This window comes from Sorex araneus, chromosome 9 (assembly GCF_027595985.1).
Source record: "Sorex araneus isolate mSorAra2 chromosome 9, mSorAra2.pri, whole genome shotgun sequence".
Lineage (NCBI taxonomy): Eukaryota > Metazoa > Chordata > Mammalia > Eulipotyphla > Soricidae > Sorex > Sorex araneus.
Window position 1 is genome coordinate 48,136,818 of NC_073310.1, and position 15,666 is coordinate 48,152,483.

Genomic DNA, 15,666 nt, shown 5'->3' on the forward strand with positions numbered 1-15,666 from the left:
ACCCTAGGCAATGCAAGGGTTGAACAGGAGCCAGCCACATGCAAGGCAATGTGGCTTACCCATTACCCATACCCCAGTATCTTAAAATTTTGCTACAATTTTAAATTAATATTTTAGTATTTAATTTTTGCACATTCAATTTTATAAATACATTTAGCACTGTAGTACTGTCATAGCACTGTCATCTGGTTGTTCACCGAGTTGCTCGAGCAGACACCAGTAACGTCTCCATTGTGAGACTTGTTGTTACTGTTTTTGGCATATCGAATATGCCATGGGTAGCTTGCCATGGTTCTGCTGTGCTGGTGGGATACTCTCAGTAGCTTGCCAGGCTCTCTGAGAGGGACGAAGGAATCGAACCCGGGTCGTCCTCCTGCAAGGCAAACACCCTACCCACTGTGCTATCGCTCCAGTCCATAAATACATTAAGATAGTATAGGTGGAATAATTCTTAGACTTTCTTATGTCTCCTAGATGGGAACAAATAAATATTCATGACTACTGTTCTTAAGTAAATTACTTTAATCTAGATTAGAAATCTTTAATTTTACTTGTCTGTATCTGGTGAATATTATAAAATCATGGCACTAGACACATAGACATGTCCCATTTTCAGAGGGTAGGTGGGTCTATGCTTGTATCCTGAAAATAAAAATTTTATCATAAAACATTATGTACTTTAGTGTTTCATCATAAACACCTGAAAATTATCTTTTGAAATCTGAAAATTCACTATCCATCTGATATTATTAGTATAGGATTACACATTTTTCTGGAGTTAACAGACTTAAATATTTGAAAATTTTAATTACAAATAGATATTTTATACATTTTCAATAAGTATTATTGGAAATACATAGTTTTTCACATCTTGATTCTAGGCTTGCCTTGCTTTTTTCCACATACTCTAAAAACTCTGGAAATCAAACTTTATTCTTTCTAGATTGATCACTGGTTATTTTCTTGGTGGAATCACTTATCCAATAATACAATTAGTTAAAACAGTATTTTTATTGATTTTATTTTTCAAAAATTTGGTGGCGGGGGCTGGAGCGATAGCACAGCAGGTAGGGCATTTGCCTTGCATGTGGCCGACCCGGGTTTGAGGCCCAGCATCCCGAGTATTGCCAGGAGTAATTCCTGAGTGCATGAGCCAGGAGTAAGCTCTGTTCAATGCTGGGTATGACCTAAAAACCAAAAAAAGAAAAAAATTTGGTGGCATCCTCTGATTTAAATTTCTAATCTTTTGCAATGTAGACTCTTTCTTTCTCTTTTAATAAAGACCAGAAAACTTGAGAAATGAATATGTTTGATAATTGAATACGGTCATTGAACTCTATTGTTTTCATAGGAAAATATCTTCAAATTTAGATAAACCAATACAATTGAATTTTGGTTTTAAAATAATTTTTATCATTATCACTATTATAAAGTTATAATATTTATATTAACTTAATCAAAGGTCTAAAGATAATATAGATGAGAGCATAAGTATTAGAAGTCTATGGATTTTGGTGAAGTGTTTATTGTGTTAAGTACATTTATTCATATTCATGTACTTTATTTTAATTTTCATGTAAAAGAAATTTGTTACCCAAATTTTATATTCATTTTATTTATAGCTGCAGAATGAGTTCATTCTCATCTGTATATGACCTTAGCAAGTCATGAAGTAAGATGTTGTTCTATAGTTCAAATTTATGATCTTTATTTAAGGAACATAAGATCTCAAAACAGATGCTATTTCATCTGCTGCTATTTTTATTTGCTTAACCTGAACTTCCATATTCTATCTCCAACAAATGGATGCTGTTATGCGTGTCAGGGTCTCTTCATGTTGCCTTAGTAATTCAATCTTTGAGTTTAAAGCACGAAAGCCACAAACATAGATCTGATAAGTATATAGATGCCGGAGAAAACATTCTTATTAATTGCTGAGTTTGCTCCTTGGAAGAAGCAAATCATATCTGTATTCTTCCTACTGATTTTAATCAGAGAGACCTAATTCTCTCCAACTTCTCCCTCCCCTCCTTTGTAAATATGTCAAGTATTCTGGGAATAACATGCTTTCTTGGGCCCCTTCAGTGGGTCTCTTCTAGTTGTCTGTCTGGAGCACACCTGACCATGCCAGCTTAAGGGTTGCTGAGCAGGTCCTTTCTCTCACGTGAGATCCTGACCAGCAAAATCTGTTTTCCATTTACTCTTTCTGGTACTGGTCATGTATATCTATTCTCATTTTCACAGGTCACATGCCCTGCTGTCATAGAACTCTTTTTGGAGTATATTAGCTTTTTTTTTTAAATGTGCATTTGATTTAGTGAATTGATAGCAGTATGACAAATGATGGGTTACTGAATCATCCAGTTACTGTACTCACTTTGAAGATCAGGAATCATATAGATCTACTAAAACGGATGGGTAGCTTGATGGATGAATACATAGATGGATAGAAAGATACATGAATAAATGAACCATTCCTAAAGATATTTAATGTTATCACCCTTTTACTAAACATCATCTTATTTCCTGCTCATTTTTATTCCCTAAGGTAATTGCTCCAAATAAAGTTCTTTTCAGTAGTTAATTGAACTACATAAAATAAATGGAATGCTTTGTTAAGAATATATACACTTAACTGTTATTAAATACTATAAAGCAGTTTATGCTTAAAGCCACTGCTTTTTGTGCCTTCTAGAGGGGAAAGTTGACATAAGGTGTATTCTAAGTTCTAACACCCCAAACTCTGAATCCTATAAGGGGATATCTTTCCCTATTTTTATTAAGATACTTCTGTGTTGATTCTTACTGGCCTTTTATGAAAGCCAAGATCATCTTAGGTAAGTTTTGTACTTCCCTTTTGGCTTCATTTGTTATTAGAATTTTAGTGATTGACAATAATTCATATTTGTTCAGAAACATTATATAGCTGATATATGAACAGTTTTATTACAATATAAAACAAGCTAGAAATCTGGCCAAAGTCATTAAATGTCGAAAGAATTCTGATATTATCATCTTTACTGATGTTCTAGTAAGTATTTTAATAGTGCTTAGCACCACTTCAGTAGTCATTCAAAAAGTTCATTCCTACCTAAGGGTGTTTATTTCACCCTAACTCTGTTTCAGTGTCATCATCTTGGTAGCTTGAAGTTGCCCACAATTCAGTTTTTTGTTCTGCTTCCCTTCTTTTTTCTTCTTTTTTAAGTCACTTGCTAAAAATTTATGAGCACTGTCCTTATTGTGTCACATCTTCATGTAAGTTTCTAGATGTTGTTGGTAGTCACATTATTTTTGCATTTAACCCCAAATGATCAAATGCCTGGTTAGAACCAAATAAATTATTTTGTCTTTGTTTGCCTGTTATGTTTATTTATTTCCAACTTTCTCTCCATGACTCCCTAGAAGAGTTACAACAAGAATTTGTAGGTTATTTTTAAGTGATTTTTTCCAACACTTCTTAGTGGCCTGGTTTTGATAGAAACCCAGGATTTTGACATGATTATGTGACTTTAAAAGAACCATTTCAAGGCTGGAGAGTTAGTCCAGGGGTTAAGGTGCGTTCCTTGCATGTTTTCAGCCCCAGTTTTGTCCCTGGCACCACATGTGGTCCTCTGAGTATCACCTGGAGTGATTCCTGAGGCTAGTACCAGGAGTAAGCTCTCAGCACTTAAAAACTTTACAATCTTTGCAGAAAAGAAGTACTGAGTGTCTGTGGGGTATCCTGTTTGTGGAGGAAGGCAGACCACACAAGTGGTACTCAGTATGCCCAGAGCCCCTCTTGGCCAAAGAGGCAGGGGGTCTAATGTGAGTGTCAAGGAGGCCATTTTGTTCGGGTTGTGCTGTGGTGAGGGTTATCTGATCCACCCTGGCTCTGTTCAGAAACCTCCAGTGCCAGACATAGTGATGCTTCAGGGGCCAGGTGGTGTTGGGGATTGAGCTGGGGTTGGCTGCATGCAAGGCAAATGCCTTTGCCCTTGTACTAACTGGCTCTTGAGTGTCTTCTTGTTAACATGCCAAAGTGTTGAGTAGATGCAGATGCCATAGGAGGCTTTCCTTTAGCATGAAGAGTGTATTTTATCATCTGCTCTTTTTGTTCTGTCATTTTGTGAGGATGGGGCATGCCCAATGTTGCTCGGGTCTTACTCTGGCTTGGTGTTCAGGGAACATATGTATTCATATGCAGAACTGCAAACCAGGTCAGCTGCCTGCTAAGCAAGCACCTTACATGCTGCACTCTTTGGCCCTTTAATAAGATTTGTAACTTGGTGTTATTTCTTTAAACTGTCAGAAGTGTTGTCTATACGTGCAGATCTCTTTGACCTTGTCAAATAGGTCTTAGTCAACTGCTTTCACCTTTGCAATATTACTTATAATGTTACAAATTTTCACATAGATAAATGACTCTTTTAAGTTTATTATCAAGCATGCTCCCCTAAGGAATATTTATAGGCACAAAAATCTCCCAGTTCTCCAACTTCCAACTTTTACAAAGAATGTGGTAATTTTTAAAAATGACAGAATAGAAACAAAGCTTGATAGCCAACCGAAGAGAGGGTTTCTGGGCTCCTGTCCCTGGGAAAGCCTGAGCCTGAGGAGCACTGCTTCCCTGACTCAGATCTGAGAATCAAGCAACTAGGGATCACAGAGAGAAAGAGGAATCAAGATGAAAGAACTGTGGTACTTATTTTATTACCTTATGACAGATACATGCTGTTTTGAATTGGAAGTAGTTTGTGGTATTCAAAAGATTTCTTAGATGGGGAAGGAGGATGGTAACTGGCCCTTGAATAGATAATCTGAATTACAAAGACTGAGCGGACTTTACAGGGAAAATGCAAAAGGCTTCTGAATGTACTTTTCATTTCTCTGTCTCTGTCTGAAGATTCTGCACAATGTTCATGCCCATTAAACCTGTCCAGCTTTTGGAATTCTGATATCTTAAGTACTGTGGGGATAAGTTTACAACATAATAAGATATGGATAAGTGGCTTTCTTACAGGAAAAATAAGGATATGCTTACTGTCTAAGATTTTAAAATTTCTTTCAGTTTGTTATTATAAGATCTGTTTTCTACCACATGGAATTACTCTCTGAAAATCTTTTTTATTTCACGAGAGAAGATTCTTACTATTCACAGTCCAATTCAACTGGGTCTATTATTTGGAATACAAAGAAACAGCCAATTTGATTCCTTTTTTATGAATATTATAAAGTAAAACATTTCAATACTGAAATGGTTTTGATACCTATATATGACCTAAATAAATATTTAACCCTTTTTATTTCATATATATAGTATATAAATATAACTTATTAACATATAGCTTTTACATTTCATACTTATATTGTATGTCATCTATTCATTTTTATACCAAAAATCATTATGATTCTCTTTCTCTGAAGGCATCTCTTTCTGGTAAATATTGATAAGCCAATCTTTCACATAAAATGAGCTGCAATTTTTCAGTACATTTGCAAATCATGAATTCTGGATTTAATTATATCCCAAGGGGGAAAATCTGAGGAAACCAAAAGAACAGGCATAATTGGATCAAATTGTGTAATCAAAAGCAAATGATATGGTTATTAAATCTAATAAAATCATTCTCCAGTATTTAATTCATATCTTTGATTTAAGAAATTTTAGTCATAAGTAAGTGTGTTGAAATGGACATTCCAGGCAGATAACTTTCCTAAAGAGTTATTTTGTTTAGGGGGTGAAAGTACTTATGAAGGTTCCTCTTAAAAACAGGTGGTTGATGCCAATGGGACATGAACAAAAGGAGAGATGTCAGAAAATGAAACGTGGGTCCTTATTCAAGCCACATGGGAAACAATGAAAAGAGTGAACTGTTTTCTTAAGTGATACTTTGTTGTATCACCTCTTTTCATTTCCATATAATGAAAAAAAGAATTAAATGAGTAATACCTATATAACCCCCATCATATTCATAACTCTGGATTATAAAGTTGGGGAGGGGGGCAGAGGGAGCCACGGTTGGCAGTATTCAGCAGGTGCTCCAGGGAGCATGTGAAGTTCTAGCATAACTATGTAAGGCAAACCACGATTCTGTCCTGACTCAGAAGATATGATCCTTTTACTCAACAGAGACGAATACTTGGAGAGATAGTACAGTGGGTACGGAGTTTGCCTTGCACGAGGCTGACCCCAGGTTCAATCCTTGGTCCCCCAAGTGGTCCGCCAAACCTGCTAGAAAAGATCCGTAAGTGCAGAGCTAGGAGCACAGCTGGATGTAGCCTCCACCGAGCAGAAAACAAATACTTCATTTCTGAAATTTTTTATGTTCATTGTAAAAACAATGCCATAAAGGCACAATTCAAACCCTCGCTCTCCTGCCACCTGGATGTGACCATTGGTAAGATCTAATGTTCTTAATATATGTTTCTCCCACCAAAATGGACATTTGGAGGAGGGAAGGATATTTTAATAGTAATTCTTGTTCTATATCAAAATAGTTGTATATATTTTTTTCCCATAGATTCTGACTCTAGTTCTAACTGGTTGTTAGGTTACTGGTTCACATTCATTAAGTAATGTGTTCTGGGTTACTCTTCCTTGAGTAATACAAGAGTTTAAAAAAAAAAAAGAAAAAACATAACTTCGAAGAACCCTGCACTTAAATACAGTTTTCAGAGTCTTTGCCACTTCAGAGAAATGCAGAACTCTTTCTAGACCTAATTTTCATATAATAAAAATTACTACCTTGCTGTGAGAATTAAATAGTGCAACTTGTAATATATATATTTAAATAATGTAGGAGTACTGCTATTTGTTTAGCCATTGATTAAGCTGATTGAATTGGGTGTGAACTCCACATTACTATTTTATTTTATTGTATCACCGTGAGATAATTACAAAGCTTTCATGTTTGAGATTCAGCCATACAATGATGGAACACCTATTCCTCCACCAATGCACGTTTTCCACCACTGATGTCCTCAGTATCCCCCCCATACACACACACACATATCCCACCCATTTATTCTTTTTTGGACTCTGAACAATATTTTATATATAAGATGCTTTGCCTGTGGTGATATCCTTTATTTTAATTACCCCTGCAAGCTTATGACATAAATTTATTTCCTTTTAGGTTAAGTAACTCGGACTTGGTGGTTGTGGTGGCGGGGGTGAAGGGGTGGGGATGGCAGGTCTCACACCCAGGTCTCTTGTTATTTGAACTTATATACAAGTTCAGTAGATTAAAATGCATCTAGACAAGTTCACATGGAGTAAATGTTCAGTTAAACATTATTAACATATATTTTGTTTATAATTGATGTAGCTAAATTTTTTAAAAATTGAAGCTACATTGTGTTTGGATTTTTAGGAACTTGTCTTGTGGTTTATGTTGTTCAGTTATATTTGGGGAAAAGATATGACAACTACTTAATGTCAGAAATATCCTATGTTTTATTTATTGAAATTCACTCCAGTGTTTAGCTAGTGATTACAGGTTATATTGAGGACCAAATTATAATTATTTCCAGGATTAATTAATTAATTCCAGGAATGTTCAAAAGAAAACATGCTGATATTATTGTAGCCAGCAAGTCTCATCTGAAACTGGTCCCATTAAACTATTTAAAATTGTGTTTTTCAACCATTTTTATACTTGGAGACCCTAGAGATAAAATACTTATACTATATACTGATCTGTAAACCATCTATTATAGTTAAAACAGTAGATCAGCAGTTTTCAGCTTTGCTGTACCAGTGGATTAGCACTGGCTCATGGACCTGTGGTTGATGGCCACTGCTATACATGCATGTCACCTATTGGGTGGTCCCTTGGCCGTTAGTCATTGGTGGGAATCAATATTATGCAAATGCACTTCATATAACACAAGTGGTTTTCATATTGTTGCAGTAGAGGTAGATAATTGATCATTTTGGGAGGTTCATTATGGATAGGAGTGAGCTGGTGATCCGGGTGGTGATGCTGGATCTGTTTCTTAAATAACCACTCACATGTACTTTTTCCTTGGTGTTTCAGGCAGCACAGGAAAAGTAGGAGGAGATAGTAAAGGAAAAGACTGCTGTATACTATTGTATACTATGTCTTCCAATAATATCTTTCCTTGTCTTGAAATTTTAATATTCTTGTAGGTGGAAACTTGGGTTTTGGAACTTTGAGATTCTGTTCTGCATGTGAACAGGTGCAAAGTCCCTTTTCTGTTGTTCTCTGTATTTTGATGACTTTCATAAATCAGCACCATCTGTTTTTCTTCTAAAGACTCTTGTCTTGCCTTGGGTTGTATGGAGTCATGCCGTGCATGTTTCATTTCTTTGGGATGTGGAAATTTCATGGACTGTGTTAAGTACTATGTTTGTCATTCTATTTGATCACTACTAGCTTGAGATGATAAAGTTAGGGATCCACTTGAGAGGGTGAAATTCACATATATTTATTATCAAAGGTACTGAGTAATTCCTTATATAATCTTAAATTTGGTGTTAATTTAGTGGGATCTGTGTGGCAAAGTTTATATTGGTAATGAACTACACTGTATCTAAACATACAACAACCAGTAATTTCCCTCAACAACTCATGAAGATAATTTTACTTTGAAAAAATTTATTTATCATCTTTTATCTAGCCTGATCATATCTGGAATGCCCTCTTCCCCAATTTTTATTATCCTATTGAATGATGATGATGTGAAGTAAAATCGTATAACAAATAAAAATTTTTTATTTCCTTGTAGGTTGCTGTAGATTTACCATTTTCAGTTGAGAAGTCCTCAGTACAGATGTTTTCAATTGTTTTCCAAGTTTTATGGGAAATTACTTTCCCCTGGTGATTTTGCCAATTAATCAAGTAGTCACAACATTAGCAAAAAAGCCTTCTGGAATCCTATCTGTGATACCTAAGGGACTTGAAAACAGATTCCCTTTGGAATTATTTTCCACCAAATGTGATAAAAAGAAAAGTATCTTAATTCATGCTCTTTTCATCCAAAATATTGTCTTTAGGATTACTAAATAGCCTAAAATGGATAATATGTCTCACATTCAGTTGAGAAAACCTGGGAACACTCTAATGATGTGAGAAATACCACTTAGTTGAGCATTTTTGTAGCAGTATAAATGAGGCAGCAAAGTTATCTAGTACTGAGAATGATAATATGAAAAATTGAAGAAAAACTTTGTAAATTTTGGTTAAGAAGGTATCAACAGAATTTTGTATCCTTTTGAACTTTCTAAATATAAAAATCAAAAGTAGGTGCACAGAAATTTATCATTCAAGTATGGCCTTAGGCTTTTAAATTTAATGTAGTTAAGTGATAAATTATTAAAGTATAGACTTTCAGGTATTATCTGTTCAAAATTTGTGTTTCTTGGGGCTGGAGCAATAGCACAGTGGGTAGGGCGTTTGCCTTGCACGCGGCCAACCCGGGTTTGAATCCCAGCATCCCATATGGTCCCTGAGCACCGGCAGGGGTAATTACTAAGTGCAGAACCAGGAGTAACCCCTATGCATCGATGTATGTGACCCAAAAAGAAAAAAAAATTGTGTTTCTTGGAACTCAGCAGCTAGTTGGCTTTTCAATGCTTTAATATGTTTCTGTGAAGCAGACTATGCTTTTATTTTCTTTGTTCTCTAAACAAACAAGTTACTTACTTTCTCCTTTTTGTTTTATGTTGAATAATGAGTGATGGAGGCAGAATTCAACTTTTGAGTTAAAATTACAAATTCTGTACTCTTTGCCTTGCTTTTAACTTGTATTTTTTCATATGTCTTTTAGTTTTAAATTTAAAAGTGTAGAGAAGATATAAAAATAGTTGAATATGTTGAATAGTTTTATATATAAAATTATATAATTTTAGAAAATAAAAATAGACTTAAGAGCGTAGCCATATTTAGTTTTCTTAAACACATGTTTTAAATGAGTGCTTCTGCTTTTAGAATGTATCATGCAATACTCCTATTAGAATATTTTCAAATTGGAGTTAATGGATGGAAAGGTAGTATAGAGGGCAGGGCCCTTGCCTTGCATGTGGCCAATCTGGGTTTGATATCCGGCATTCCATATTGTCTCCCAAGCACTGCCAGGAGTAATTCCTGAATGCAGAGCCAGAAGTATGACCTGGCCAACACAGGGTGCAGCCCTCCAACCAGAAATACAACCCCCCCTCACCCCCCAAAAAATAAATTAATAAGATAGAAGCAGAGTTAGCCCTTATTGGTATTTTGGTATTAATTTTTACTCTAAGCTGATAATAAATTTTTTATGATGATTTTCCTCTCCCCTTGACTAGTCTGCATTTCTCCCCTGATCTTCTCTCCTACCTTATCAAATGCTCGTTTATGATCATCTTTTAACAACTTTAATTCTATCTTTAAAACACAATTTGTTTAGATTAGTGTATGATGAATAAATAGAAAAATCATATTTCTTTCGCTGGAGAATTTAAACTTTGTATATTTGGGGTTTCTGTTTTCTAGAACCCCAGTGAAGTTCTCCATTCACAGTCATTGAATGTTAAAAGGTATCCCATATCAGTAAATTTCCTCTGGACTCCAAAATTGTATGAGCTAATGGCTCCACTTGTGATACTGTTGAAGTAGGTACTGGCTCTCCCAGTTTTTAAGCAGGCTTGCCCTTGCAGTCAGCTAGAACAAGTCACTTTACCTGCACTTGAGCTGTGAACTGTCAGTGCAAGAGGAATCTTAGAGATGCAGTCTGCTCCTCCCAAGGAGGAAGTGTTGCTTTCTTGGCCAGTTGGGTATCATGCCGGTGTCTTATATCCTTTACTTCATTTGATAACATTTGTTGGTTTTGAGAGTCTGGCTGTTCACTGGGACCTGAAAAGTCACCATGTGCCTCCCAGTGGGCCTTCCAAATATACAGAGAGAGTGAGAATAAAGAAATAGTATGAGAGACCCTTTATAAGATAAACTTGTAGTCTCTCTGTATTACTCCTTGAGTTCCTCTTTCCCGAGGCAACTACTTTGACCTTATGCAGATCTCTGTTAAAGTATTTACTCCTGTCTTTCCAAATAAATGACATATTTATGACACTGTTTTCTGGTTGCCAGGTACTGACATCTGTTGTCCTGACATTATGGAAAAATGATTTTTTTTTCCTTTTTGTCACTTTCATTTTCCATGTTCCTCTCTTCTTAGCATTGCTATATCAGTGAAATCACTATCCATTCTGACATTAACTAGTAATATAAGAAATGCTCACAGAATAACCATATAGGTAATCTGATTAAATATCCTTCCTTACACATTTTCTCTTGTTGTTAATTTATTAATGGATTTGACTTCAGAATTTTTTACTTTATTTCCTTAACATATATTTCTTTTTCTCTTATACTCTTTGATTACTCTTCAGATGTTAAAATTATTGGATTAGTGATAGATTCCTTAATTTTTTTCATGGGGACTGACTTCCAGAATTCTCTCCTTCATCCTGTTGTTTTGCTTTGAGCTGGTTTCTGCTTTCCTGGATTCTTTTTACTGCACATGTAAACTTTCTTTGCTTTCTATTCCTTTATTATGGTTTCTTCATTTTTGCTGAGTATATTTCAATATATCCCTAAAGTAATTTTATATAAAACATTCCAAGTGATGTAATGGTTTTGCATATTCAATTTTGTTTCAGTTTTCAGGTTTTTGGGTTGGGTGATTTTTCGGGTTTGCTTTGTTTGGTGTTTGATTAGTTGAACATAGAATTCTGCACTGAGGAATAATTTTTCCTTTGTTATGGAAGGTAAGGCTCTTTAAAATATTATTTATTCTGACTTTTAATGAGCCATAGTTACCACAGAATACTTATTAATGGTTCTTACTAGGATTAGTTTGCTACTCATCATTCAGCTACAACCAGTTGGCAGTGCTTATATCTTTGTTACTGGGAGATAATTCCCCATGATTATCTTGCTCATCTGTACATCTTGAGAACGGAGGTCCTTTCAAAGATGTGTATGCAGCCAACTGCCTTAGAAAAGACCCATAGTGACGTCCTCTAGAGGAGTAAGTAGGTATGTATATTGTGTGTAGTAGCAATGCAGGTCCTCTGAACTTAGATTTCTTGTGTGTGCCAACCTCCTCTGGTCTTCATATTACCCCATGACAGCGTTAGAGAATCTGGTGCATAAAAGCAAGCACAATGATTCTAAATATTGCTTTTGTTGTTATGCTTGTGACTTGGATTATTATCTTTGTTCCTCTTAGTCAACCCCAGTTTTAAAAAAAATTTTTTCCTTTTTTTTTTTGTAAACTGTTCCTATTTTACAAAAGAAGTGACAGACACCATAGAGTATAAAATTATCAAATGATAGAGTTGGAAACATTTATGCCTGTGTTTCCTTAATTCCAGAATGAGAGCTGAAGAGAAAGAAAACAGATTCGCTCACATAGAAAATTCCTTAACATTAGTTTATTTTAGTACTATAGGACTTCAATATCGATCAGATTTATGTCATAACTAAGTTTCACTTTGAATAGTTACGAAGGAATTTAGTGTGTAAATGATGTAAAAAGTAGCTTCCATTAAAACAAAATAAATGAGAGTTGCTGATATTTAAACACTCAAAAGTTGGAAACTTCTAAGTTGTGATTCCTATAGCCATTGTAGCTGGGTCTTGAAGCAGAAAATTGCAATCTGAATTGAACCCATACGTGCTACATGGAACAATATTCAATGTCCTCTTGGGGGCCTGATAATATCTAGTGTGGGAACAATGAATGTGTAAATTATCAGTTACTCTTTTATCACTGCAGTTGGGGCATTTTATTGCTCTGGCTGCTTCATCACGCAGCATTGATGTCTGCTGGTTATGCATTGTGTTGTCATTTCTGTGGTGCTGAAATTACTGAGTTCTAAACAAAATTTCTCAATTTGTTAGATCATTTTTATGTTTTCTATCTGGCAGATATCTGATAGATACTATTTGCGCCTTCATTTCTCAACCCTCAGTGGAAAAGCATAGTTTGGGGGAGTTCTTGTTTACATTCAAAGTGTGTTTCTTATGCACGTTCAAGCTGCTGGTTAACCTTTGAAATGTATTATGTGCTGGTGCTTAAAAGAGATAGATGAGTAAGAAGTGCATATTAGAGCCTCTCAAAACACAGGATCATCAATCTTCAAGTAGCCTGGCTTCATGCAGAGCAGAGCTATCCAGGACATTTATGCATCTCTTAGAAAACCTCTGTGCATTCAGCTTTTTATTTTGGTTGATTCTCAGAGTAAATGTCAATTGGGCATTACCAACTGCTATGCCTTGCCTTAATATTGCTTAATAATTTAAAATATTGTTTGTCACAGTGTCTTGAACCTATACCTTTTGCTTATCATTTTGTTGATTGATATTTCTATTTATGGTATATCAGTTTTATCTGAGTGCATTAAATATAAAATTGAGATATAAAATAGTTTGATGGTATCTATAAATACTGTTGAGTAAAAAGTTTAGTATACAGTATCACACTGCATCAAATTTTTATATAAAAGGATACAAACCTAACAAATTACATAATGTACATAAATATAAAACATGATTTCAATAATTTGAGCTTTTATTTTGTTGTATTTGGAAACTTCTTATTTCTTTTATATTCTTATAAACTTCCTTATATCTGTAGGAATGTAGGAAACATTCCTACAGATGATATTTTAATTTTCAAAATATTTTCTAGGTGTCAGGTATATCAAGGTATAAAGCATCTAAGCCTCTTATCAATTCTGTGTGTAGGTTGTAAGTTTCTTCTAAATATGATGATTCTGTTAATAAACCCATTGATATTTACCAGACATGTTTTCATTATTCAAATGATCTTTAAAAACTTACATACTAGGGGCTGGAGCAATAGCACAGCGGGTAGGGTATTTGCCTTGCGTGTGGCCGACCCTGATTCGATTCCCAGCATCTCATATGGTCCCCTTAGCACTGCCAGGGGTGATTCCTGAGTGCAGAGCCAGGAGTGACCCCTGTGCGTCGACAGGTGTGACCCAAAAAGAAAAAAAAAAAACAAAACCTTATATACTAGAAAATCCTTTACTGACAAGATAATGACCTAGATGATAGAATGAGGTATATTATATTCTATGGCATTTCATTTGTTTCTACGAACAGTCTAGTTTATTACATATTCACCTCTTACATTACAAGCATAACTACCAAGTTCTAGAATATAGCAGAACAAATTATTTTTTTATGTTTTAGAAAATAATGGATTTGTAGGGCTAGTACAATTTAACAGCAGGTAGGGCACTTGCCTTGCATGCAGCCCACCCTGGTTGGATGCCTGGCATCCCAGGTGAATCCCCAAGCACTTTCATATGTGACTCCTGATTGCAGAACTGGTATTCACCCCAAACATTGTGGGATCTGACAAACTGGCTTTGAATATTTTGGAATGGGTTGTAGGTAGCAGAGTAGTTAGTTGCAGTTAATAATAGAACTGTCTGGGGGCTGGAGCGATAGCACAGCAGGTAGGGTGTTTGCCTTGCACGCGGCCGACCCGGGTTCGATCCCCGGCATCCCATATGGTCCCCCAAGCACTGCCAGGAGTAATTCCTGAGTGCAAAGCCAGGAGTAACCCCTGAGCATCGCTGCGTGTGACCCAAAAAGCAATAATAATAATAATAATAGAACTGTCTTAGAAGTGTTTGTTTTAGATAAGGGTCTTTGCCTTTCACGAGGCTGACCCAGGTTCAATTCCTCCGTCCCTCTTGAGAGCCCGGAAAGCTACCGAGAGTATCCTGCCTGCACAGCAGAGCCTGGCAAGGTATCCCTAGCGTATTTGATATGCCAAAAACAGTAACAACAAGTCTCACAATGGAGACGTTACTGGTGCCTGCTCGAGCAAATCAATGAACAATGTAGGACAGTGCTACAGTGCTTTAAATTATAGTGTTCTCAGCTGTTTGTATAAGTAGCAATTAAGCAGACATATCAAAACTGTAGTAATATAGTTTCTTGAAACATAAATCAAAACTTAAAATAAGAACACTGAAGTTATATTTTTTCTCCTTATCCCAGTGATATCTTATTTACCTCCCCATTTAGGTTAACTCATAATTTTTTTAGGATATTACAAGTTTCCTCTGCCAGTTCCTTCATGCATGAGGCTCATCCGAGCGTGTGGAGAATGGCCTTGAGCATGGCTGTGGCAGAGAAACCAGGTGTTCAGGACCTGGGACTGAGATCACCAAGCCTGCTCGGATTGGGACCCCCCATTTTCCAGTAGCTAGGGAGTCACACCCACAAACTGCCCCTGATGCCGTGTAATCCCATCAATGGCCAAGATCCAGAAACTATAAAACAAAGCTCCTGGAAGCGACCTCTTATTGTCTAGTTCTCTCTCTCAGAGAACCTGGCAAGCTACCAAGAGTATCCTCCCCACACAGCAGAACCTGGCAAGCTCCCCATGGCGTACTCATATGCCAAAACCAGTAACAATGATGGGTCTCATTCTCCTGACCCTGAAAGAGTCTCCAATGAGGCACCATTGTAAAGGACAAGTAAAGAGAGGCTGCTGACATATCAGGGCTAGGACGAATGAAGATGTTACTCAGACCGCTCGAGCATATTGATGAACAACGACATGACAGTGATACAGTGATTACAAGTTTAATTTTAACTTTTAAATCTCTTTAAATTTAAATTTATATTTTAAATGAATCAC

General features: G+C 35.9%; 1 protein-coding gene across 15 annotated transcripts in view; it reads left to right on the top strand.

Moving 5' to 3' along the window:
• The window catches only part of PARD3 (par-3 family cell polarity regulator), a 645,483-nt gene that overhangs the window by 331,582 nt on the left and 298,235 nt on the right, over nucleotides 1-15,666 (top strand). The gene's annotated exons all lie outside the window — the stretch shown is intronic.